At 36.3% G+C, this 10,871-nt stretch overlaps 1 pseudogene; it reads right to left on the bottom strand.

The window, feature by feature from the left end:
• Nucleotides 1–6,046: 6,046 nt before the first annotated feature.
• On the bottom strand, nt 6,047–6,725 carry LOC116561740 (annotated as a pseudogene).
• Nucleotides 6,726–10,871: the final 4,146 nt, after the last annotated feature.

The raw sequence follows: 10,871 nt of genomic DNA on the forward strand, positions 1-10,871 counted from the left end.
TGAATCAGACCATTGATTGCTGGGGCTAAGGGTGGGGTATCTCACAGGATTTTTTCTGAGGTGATGAAAATGTTTTAGCCCGGCCCTAGTGGCTTACACCCATAATCCAAATAATTTGGGAGGCTGAGGCAGGAGGATTGCTTGAGACCAGGAGTTTGAGACCAGCCTGGGTAATATAGCAAGACCCTAATTCTATAATAGATATATATATATATATATATATATATACATATTTTTTTTTTCTTTGATACAGGATCTTGTTCTGTCATACAAGCTGGAGTGTAGTGGCATGATCTTGAGTCACTGCAGCCCCTGCCTCCCAGGCCCAAACGATCCATCCTTCTCAGCCTCCCAAATACCTGGGACTACAGATGTGTGCCACCACACCTGGCCAGTTTTTTTTTTTTTTTTTGTAGTGATGGGGTCTTGCCATGTTGCCCAGGCTGGTCTCAAACTCCTGCTCTCAAGCATTCAGTTTACCTTGGCCTCCCAAAGTGCTGGAATTATAGGCATGAACCTCTGCACCAGGCTCAAGAAAATGTTTTCGATATTGATTATGGTGGCAGTTACAGACAAGTATACATTTGTTAAACCAAATTACGTGCTTGTGCTTCTTATTGTTTGTATACTTTGGAAAACAGATTGATACCTTGGAAAATAGATTAAAAATTAAAAATATTAAATTGCTAAAGAGAATGATTTGACATACACACATATCACACCATTTAATTGACTACAGCTGGTCTATTTTATTTTATCATAGCTAATTATTTAAAGTACATGTAAGAAATTAGAGAAAAAATACATTAGTAATAAAAGTTTGAAAAATCTTCAACTATTAAATATTTGAGATGAAAAAACCCCAGAACAATGTAATAGATATATCAAAACCAAGCCGATCAAGTACAATAAGTCCATACATTGCAGTTATTAAAGTACATCATGACTCATGACATAGGTTTTCCAAGTGTGCTCCAAATACCCGAGAGTTTGTCCGATCCTTTCAGGGAATATGAGAGGTCAAATCCATTTTTATAATACCAGTAAGATATTTGCTTTTTAAATTATGTTCACATTTATGCTGATATTACAAAGCAAAGCTAGAATAAAACTGCTGATTTCTTGGCATGAATCGAGCCAGTTACACCAAACTGGGCTGCTAGACTGGAAGACTTCACGCCGTGCCCTAGCAAACCAATCACACATGGGGCACTGGACACACGTGCTCACACATTCCTCAAAACAAAACAAAAACTTGTTTGCTTAAGAATGTTCTTGAGGAAGCAGGAAAAATTATTTCATTAAATTTTGATATCTAATTACATATTTTAAAATAGTCTATATAATGAAATGGGAAGTACACATAAAGCATTTTTACTAGATACAAAAGTGTGAAGATTATCCTAAGAAAAAGAAGATGTTCAGGTGTTTAAGATGTGAACAGAACTAGAAGATTTCTGCATGCAACATTTGTTTTACTTCACAGAACGACTGACATTTTAGGGTTATTTAGTTTTGGGTATTTGGCAGACATTTTATTATTAATGAACACGGCATGTCTGCAACAAGGAAAATAACAAAATTCAAGTTTTGAGCAAAAACTAAAATTTTTAAAAAATTTTATCTGCCACCTTTAGACTGACAACTTCCTGATACTTAAAGAATTTTTTTTTTTTTTAAATGCAAAAAGCTTTTGGATCTTTTAATTTTTTTTAAACTTTTTTTTTTTTTTTTTTTTTTTTTTTTTGAGACGGAGTTTCGCTCTTGTTACCCAGGCCGGAGTGCAATGGCGCGATCTCGGCTCACCGCAACCTCCGCCTCCTGGGTTCAGGCAATTCTCCTGCCTCAGCCTCCTGAGTAGCTGGGATTACAGGCACACGCCACCATGCCCAGCTAATTTTTTGTAGTTTTAGTAGAGACGGGGTCTCACCGTGTTGACCAGGATGGTCTCGATCTCTTGACCTCGTGATCCACCCGCCTCGGCCTCCCAAAGTGCTGGGATTACAGGCTTGAGCCACCGCGCCCGGCTATTTTTTAAACTTTTAAAATGTTGATGAGACAAAAACTTTTGTGAGCTACTGGTAAATGAATTCTTGGAATTGATACCATTTATTATGGCTGCTGAACTAAGCTCAAAACAATCTGTGGAAGTCTACGTGAATGTTTTCAGGACATATAACAAAAATAAGTTCTCAGATAAGATACAAAAATATATAATGACAGGGCTCAGGAATGGAATACATGTGGATAGATAGCAAGAAAAGTGATTTAAAAACACCATCTTTGTTTAAATCAAGTGAGTGGGTACTGCAAACTTTAGCCAATGAGAAGAGACAATAAAACATAAATTTTATTTCATTTTTCTTTAACAGGTGAAAAGGTGTTAGGAACTAAAGTTTTAAACTTTTCATACTTTAATATTCTTTGGCAGTTATTCTTTGCACTTTAATTGGCAAATTAACAATGCTAAGATTTATTAGCTCCGAATTCTTAAAGAGTTTGGCTTAGGTGGATGAAGGTAGATACATTTCTACATTATAAAATGCAAACCTATATATATATATATTTATAAATATATATATATTTATATTTATATATATATTTATATATAAATATATATATAAATATATATATATAAATATATATTTATATTTATATATATAAATATATATTTAATTAGGCTTGGAATATTTCAGATGAAAAGAGGGTAAAGAAAGATTGAAGAAGATATTTTTTGTTTTCTCTGGTTTTTCTTTTTTAAAAATGTGTTTGCAATAATTCTAGAGTGAAAATGCAGATGGCTATGGACAATGTGGCTCACTATTGACCTCTTCTTAAGTTATTATCTATATTTCTTACAATTCTTTGAACAGAAAGGCTCTAACCTTCTTTGAACATGCACTTCAGCCAGTATGATCCTCAGTGCAGCAGTAACACAGGCTGCCCTTTGAATATGGAGCAGCTGACTGTTGCAGATCACTTATTTCTTTCTAGATCAAGAGCACTATGGTACCTTGGACACTTCACAGTATAATTCTTCATAAAGCAGGGCTGGCATATGGATTTGTCCTTGACCGTCACTTGCTGTTTCTCAGCTATAACAGAGCCACTATTAAAGTTGTAGCAGTGTGACCCACACCAGACTTAGTTTTTTGCCTGGATATACTCATCTGCCTGCATATCACCACATCACACTTTGCAGCCAGTCCTATGGAGTTTCTCATGACCACAATATACTTTACCATACATTTTCGTTATTTCAGAATAAATAACAACAATGAAGATTTCCTAGCAGTTGTCATAAATGAAGCAAACTTGGTGCCACAATTTATTATGCCCTGCCATCTCAGCAAGGATTACAACATGGCCTTTTTTTACACTCTCTTTTCAGTAGATGTAGGGATATTGACTGATCATGGGATCTGCAAATTTATCCTGTTTGTTCTTACTGCACTTCCAGTGCTTCTCTCCTCACCAGCAAATTGAATTTTTTGCTGTAGGTGATCTATTCACCCCACTTCACTGGGAAATCTGATCTCTCCTCTCTAAGCTTCACTTTTGCATTTTACACACTCAATTGTATCTACTTCACTTTGAAAGAAGATAAGCAGATCACAGTGTCTTGTAGGATCTTGATCATGAGTAAGCAGCTGTCTTCCCAGCTGCTTACTCCAAGATTGGGCTCCTCCAAGGCAGCCACAGCAGTTTCTCTGAAGACGCGACACAGATCATTTAGATGTGAAGATGGTTTGTTCTATGAGAAAATTAACAATTTAATAACAAAACAGCATGAAATATAAGCAAACAATTTAAAAAATATATATGTTATCTACATGAAAGATTCGGAAACCTATTCCAAGATATATTTATGAGAAGAGTTTTAATTTAGAAGGTAAAAATGAAACTGCCAGAAAGAAAACACAGACACACACACATATGGGCACAAATAAAAACAGACTGGTTGTGAAGAAAGGAGTGTCCCTGTTTCTCAAATTGTGAATTAACAAAACTAATACCCAAACACAAGGATGCAATAGATGGAAAGCTTTTATGAGATGTACTGTGACTCACAATGTCTGTACCTCATCAAGTTGGGATACAACAGAAAGGATGAAATAGAAAGATATTTTCAGTTATTCAAAAACTTAGTGCACCCTATTATCTTCTTAAAGACAGTGACAGGAACGAATACAACACTCACAGATATAGAGAAAATGCAAATATAGTCATGGATGTAGAGACAGACAGAAATATATGCACAGCAGCTACCTGAGAGATGAAAAGCTTAATGCTAGGCAATTTTCTGAAAAAGCTGATAGAGTAAAAGACAAAAAATAGAAAAGAATTTCATTTTTTATTGAAATTTACCAAATTAAAAGACATTAAAACACTTTTGTTAAAAGGCAAAGGTTTTTTTGCATCAAATACCAATATCCAGATATTTGCATGTTTACCAAGAAACATTCCTGAAATAAAATGCTACAGAAAGTGAACAGGAAACATATCTTGGTAATTTAAGATGTTTTTAGAAGAAACTGGGTTTGGGATATATGGCAACTCTCTGTACTATCCTTGCAATTTTCCTGTATATCCAAAATTGTTCTAAAATTAAAAGTGTATTAATAAAATGCAATTATACCTGACATACTGCTGGCAACTTGCTGTTGTTTTGAATAAAAATATGCTGGGGAATGTTTTACATGTTAACACATTGATTTATTCCATTGCTCTGTATGTATTACCGTAGTACTTACAGAGTAATTCATTTTGTGATAGAACACGATTTATTAAGCGTTTTTTGAATTTTATGGTATCTGAAACAACACTGTGATGAAATATCTTGCACAAGCACTTTTTTGCTCTGATAGTTTGGCAGGATATTCATCAGAATGTCAACAGTCGTTATGATGGAAAGGTGTATGTACTCTTCATTTTTATGTGTGTAATTTTATCTAGTTTCTCAGGTTTTTGCTTTTAAAATGTATTTCTATAATTGGAAATACTGTGATCAGTGATTTCCTTTGTCCTATATAAATGATGTATTTTGTTTAGGAAGTGAAATATATTAATAAAAAATGATTTATTAATATATTATGGGCAGCCAGAGGTTATGGGGTCGAATACACATTCATAGGAGATAGATTTTTTTCCATATAAATATTAAGTTGTGGGAACCAAAATGTAATTATTATTAGTAATAGAGCCTGTAAGGTGTCAGTTACTAGGGCTAGTGTCAAGTTAATTACTCTCTTTAGGATATTATCGAAACTAATTAATTGGAAGTCAATGGTGCTGTCTATACCAAAAGGGTAGGCAGTAAGAATAGTTATACTACTTCTACAAAGTGTCAATATCAGGCATGGCTTCAAAGTCAAAGTGGTGGTGAAGTGGAATTTTAATTGGTGGAGGAGGCAGATAGTGTGAAATGGTGATCCAATAGTAACGTGAAGTCCATGAAGGCCTGTGACTATAAAGAATGTTGAGCCATAGATTCCATCAGAGATAGTAAAAGGGGCCTCAAAATATTCTAAGATTTACAGGAGGGTGAAGTAAATACCTCCAGTAATTGTGATGGATAGTGCTTGAATCATCTGCTTTTGACTACCTTCTATCTGGCTGTGGTGAGCTCAAGTAATTCAAACTGCTGATGTAAGTAATACAGATGTATTCAAGAGGGGTACTTCTAATGTGTTGAGGGGAAGAATGCCTGTTAGGGGTCAGTGTCCCCCTAATTCTGGAGTTGGGGCTAGACTAGGGTGGTAGAATGTCAAGAAAAAACCAGTGAAGAAGAATACTTCTGAGATACATAGAATTATTCCATATTGGAGGCCTTTCTGGACAATTGTTAAGTGGTGGCTTTGAAATGTACTTTCTCGGATAATGTCAGGTCATCATTGGTACATAGTTAGTGTGTTGGTTAGCAGGCCTAGGGTTAAAAGAGTGACAGAGTTAAAGTGAAATCACATGGCCAGGACAAATGTATTCTGAGAGCTAAGAGAGCTCCTGTTAGCGATCAGGGGCTTTTATGTTTTCTTTCTGTTTGACTATATGGTAGGCATGTGTTCAATGGGCCATTATGAGTTGTTGTATAGATAAAGGCTTACTAGTAGTGTGAAGACATAAGCCTGAATAAGGGCTACAGCGAATTCAAGAATGGTTAGTAAGATGAGAATAATGAGAGCGATTGAAGCTGTGGGAAGACTAATAGTTGATAGTACTAGTGTGCCTCCTCTGATTAAATGCATTAGTAGGTGACCCACTGTAATGCTGGCTGTTAATCGCACAGCTAATGCCATTGGTTGAATGAAATGCTAATGGCTTCAGTGATCACTAGTATAGGGATAAGTGGGATAGGTGTGCCTTATGGTAAAAAGTGAGCTAAGGAGAAGCTTGTAATTACTGCGCCTGCCCATAAGGGGATTGCTATACCTAGATTTATTGATAATTGGGTAGTTGGTGTATATGAATGGTGTAGGAACCAGAGGAGATTGGTCAAGGCAATGAAGAGAATTAGGGATGTTGTATAAGGCATCAGGTTCATCCTTTAATGTTATGGGTAATTATTATTTGTTTGAACTAATCATTGTTTAAATCAATTGGTTGGTAATTAGATGGCTGAAGGTTGGAAATAGTATGATGGGAAATAAGAGGATTAATACTGCTGTGGGTAAACCTAGAATTGTCGGAGTAGTAAAAGAGGCAAACAGATTTTCATTCATTTTAGTTCTCAAGGGACTTTATGTTTTTGTGTTTTTATTATTTTTGGTGTAAGTGAAATCTGATAACTTTAACTGAATAATGAAGAATAAAGCAATGATTATTGATAGGCTAACAGTGGATCACGTGAAAGTATCCAGTTGAGGCATTCACTGCAGAGAGGTGCAGATACCCTCAGTCTTTAACATTAAAGGTTAGTGCTGGGTAGCTTTATGGTGATATTATAGTGCGGGTGTGGATCAGGTTTAGAAGTATTTTAAGGGGATTAATTCTAGCACAATAGCTATAAAACTGTACTTAAACCCACAAATTTGTGAGCACTGTCTGTAGTAAAGGCCTGGTCGTAAAGCGGTCAAAGTAGTTTGGTTTCAGCATCAGCGGTTGCATCTGTTTTGAGGCCCAGTGATGGGATAGTTCATGAGTACAGGATGTCTTCAGATGAGATGAATGCACAGATGGGAATCTCTATTGGTAGAGTTGTTCAGTTATCAACTTCAAGGAGTCAAACTTCTCTTGGCTTTAAGTCTGCTGTTGGGACTGTATAAGAATAAAAGCCTAACTCTTCATAGTCTGTATATTCATAGCTTCAATATCATTGGTGACCAATTGCTTTGATGGTAAGAGAAGTGCTGTTAACCTCATCTGTTATGTACAGAATACATGGGGGTGGGAGGGCAATTGAAATGAAGATAATGGCAAGAAAGGCAGTTCAGTTAGTCTCGATTTTTTGGGCATCTGTGGTGCCAGTATGAGTTAATTTTGTGGTGAGTGTTAGGGAGATAATATATAGGACCAGGGAACTAATTAGGAAAATAATTATAAGAGCATGGTCTTGGAAAGTGAGCAGTTCTTCTATAATAGGGAATATAGCATCCTGAAGGCCTAATTGAACTAGATGAGTCATTGAGACATGCAGGATCGAACCATAACTTTGACAAAGTTAAGTAATGCTTTTACTAATATCTTATCGAGAAAGTCACAGATGTTATGGGATTGGCTTGAAACCAGTCTTCTGGAGGTTGGATTTTTTCCTTTTTCATTTAGGTTTTCAAGTAGGTTGGATCTTTGAATGTGTGGTAAGGTGGTGGACAGCTGTGAAGTCACTCTAAACCACTAGATGATTGTTCAATTGTTAGAACTTTTCGTTTTAAAGCAAAGTCTTCTCAGATTATAAAGATTATTCGTGTAACTGCTGTTAATAAGATAATGAGCCTATGGGTGAGATAATATGTCATGTGATGTATGCATCAGGATGATCCAAGCAACATCAAGGTATACCGGATAGGCCGAGGAACTGCTGTGGGAAAAAGGTTAAATTAACATCTATAAATATAATGGTGAAGTGGATTTTAGCATAGGTCTGATTAAGTGCATAACCTGAAAATAGGGGGAAGCAGTGGGCAAAGCCTCCTAAGATGGCGAATACTGCTCCTATTGATAGGACCTAGTGGAAATGGGCTACAACACAATATGTGTTATGTAAGACAATATCTAGTGGTGAATTAGCTCATACGATGCTGGTTAGACCTCCTACTGTGAAAAGGGAAATGAATCCTAGGGCTCAGAGTATTGCGGGAGATCATTTGATGTTACTGCCATGCAGTGTAGCTAATCAGCTAAAGACCTTGATGCCAGTATGGCTAACAATAATTATGGTAGCAGAGGTGAAGTATGCTCACGTGTCTACATCTATTCCCACTGTAAATATATGGTGAACCCATATGATAAATCCTAAAAAAGCCAGTTGATATTATGGCTCCTACTATGCCCATATATCCCAATGGTTCCCTTTGCCAGAGTAATGTTACAATAAGGGAGATTATTTCAAAGCCTGGCAGGATAAGGATATAGACTTCAGGGTGGCCAAAGAATCAGAATAAGTGTTGATACAAGATAGGGTCACCCCTTCCATCGGGGTCAAAGAAAGTAGTGTTGAGGTTACGGTCAGTTAATAATATGGTAATACTGGTGGCTAGGACTGGGAGAGAAAGGAGTAAAAGGATTGACATAATGAGGACTGATCAGTTGAAAAGGGATGTTTGATGTTGGGATATGGCTGGGGGTTTTATGTTAATAATTGTGGTAATAAAGTTAATGGCCCCTAACATAGAAGAATCTCCTGCCAAGTGGAGCGAGAGGATGGTTAGATCCACAGAGGCTCCTGCACGTGTCAGGTTTCCTGCTAGAGGGGGATAAACTGTTCAGCCAATCCCAGAGCCAATTTCTACTATTGAGGATGCAAGTAGGAGTAGGAAAGAGTGGGGGAGAAGTCTGAAGCTCATATTATTGATGAGCTTTATTATAATTATTTAAAATGATTTTATTAATGTATTTCAGAGGACAAGTTTTAATTTTGAGGGTAAAAATGGAGCTGCCAGAAAGAAAACAGTCACGCACACACATAGGCACACCTAAACACAGACTGGTTGCAAAGAAAGGGGTGTCAGTCTTTCTCATTGCATTTGACGCAATGTACAATTTTATGAAGGACTAAAGTACTTAGGCCTTGCCACGTGCAACATTGTGTAGCACAGTGCATGTTGCAAGGATAGTACAAAGAGTTCCCATATACCCCAAACCCAGTTTCTTCTTCTAATAACATGTTACATTACTACATTACTAAGATACGTTTTATGTTTTCTTTCTGTTGCATTTTATTTGAGGAATGTTTCTTGGTAAACATTTTACCTTAAGTAAAATAGGCAAGTACTCTAGTCCCATATAACATTGCATATTGCATCAGATTTGTTTTTTACAATGATTGGAAGATTATCCACACTTGGGAATCACTACTGGTTTTCTGATTTTGCTTTGTGTTTCCTTGTAGTGCAAGCAGGTAAATAATAAACAATTGTGTGGGGGAGCCAAATAACATATTTCAGGTGGTCAATTTAATACACATTTTACTGGAAGCTTTCTTTCAAGCGCTAAAAGACATTGGTTAAATTTGATGACATCTTAAGTCACGTATACAAAACGTTTATAAAATCCTTCAAGTTGATCCTAAAGATCAAACTTATATAAATAGCAGCACACTCAGCTATTTAAATATCCCACATGTAATGCATAGCTTTAAATACTGTCATTAAGTTGGAATAAATATAAAATAACTTAGTATTCAACAAAAAATTCAAAGAGAGTAAAATAAATTTGATGAAATCACACTGAAATAATAATACTAATAAAAATTCTGAGCAATAAGTAAATGAAAATCCTTGTTCTTGAAAATGTCATTGCAATACACAAGCCTTTGGTGAGGACAATTAAGACAGAAAGGGAATAGAAATTCAAGCATTAAACAAAGAATATTCCCAGAATATGGAGCATCTCTCATGATTAATGAATACTAATGAGAATATCTTGGTAAAAGTGCTAACTTTTAAAGATGGCTTAAATTACCAAAATAGAATGAAAAAGTAAAAGATTATTTGAGTAGAATAACTATGTTTCAGATTTGAGCAGGCTGCCTGTAAAAAGCGGGGCTTAGGAAGTTTAATATGTGGCTTTGCGCAGACTTGTAAGGCTTCGTCTGCTCTGTGCTACATGGCAGGCATTTCAGATTGTAAAAGTGGAATACGTGCCATTTTTTGCCATTAGAGTCACATAACACTAATTTCCAAGATGAAAAAGACATTGTTATGTATTAAATTGTTTCTCCAGAAAGAGATGTTGAAGTTCTAACCCCCAGTACCTCGGGATGCAATTATTTGGAAATCAAGTAATTGCAGATAGAATTAGTTAATTTAAGGTAAGGTCGTACTGCAGTAGGTTAGGGCCTTAGTCCAATGTGACAGGTGTCTTTAGAACAAAAGGAAAATGTTGGGAGGCCATAGTGGGTGGATTGCTTGAGGTCAGGAGTTCGAGACCGGCCTGGCCAATATGGTGAGACCCTGTCTCTAGTAAAAATACAAAAAACTAGCCAGGCATGATGGCAGGTGCCTGTAATAGCAGCTACTCCAGAGCTGAGGCAGGAGGATCGCTGAAACCCCTGAGGTGGAGGTTGCAGTGAGTCATGATTGTGCCACTCCACTCCAGTTTGAGCAACACAGCAAGACTCTGGCTAAGAAAAATAATTAAATAAAATAAATAATAAAAGGAAAATGAAAATGATGTGAAGACAGATACGCAGGGGAAATGTTTTGTGAAGATGCTGG

Source organism: Sapajus apella, unplaced genomic scaffold, assembly GCF_009761245.1.
Source record: "Sapajus apella isolate SASKATOON/1434 unplaced genomic scaffold, GSC_monkey_1.0 scaffold30, whole genome shotgun sequence".
In the NCBI taxonomy this organism is placed as follows: domain Eukaryota; kingdom Metazoa; phylum Chordata; class Mammalia; order Primates; family Cebidae; genus Sapajus; species Sapajus apella.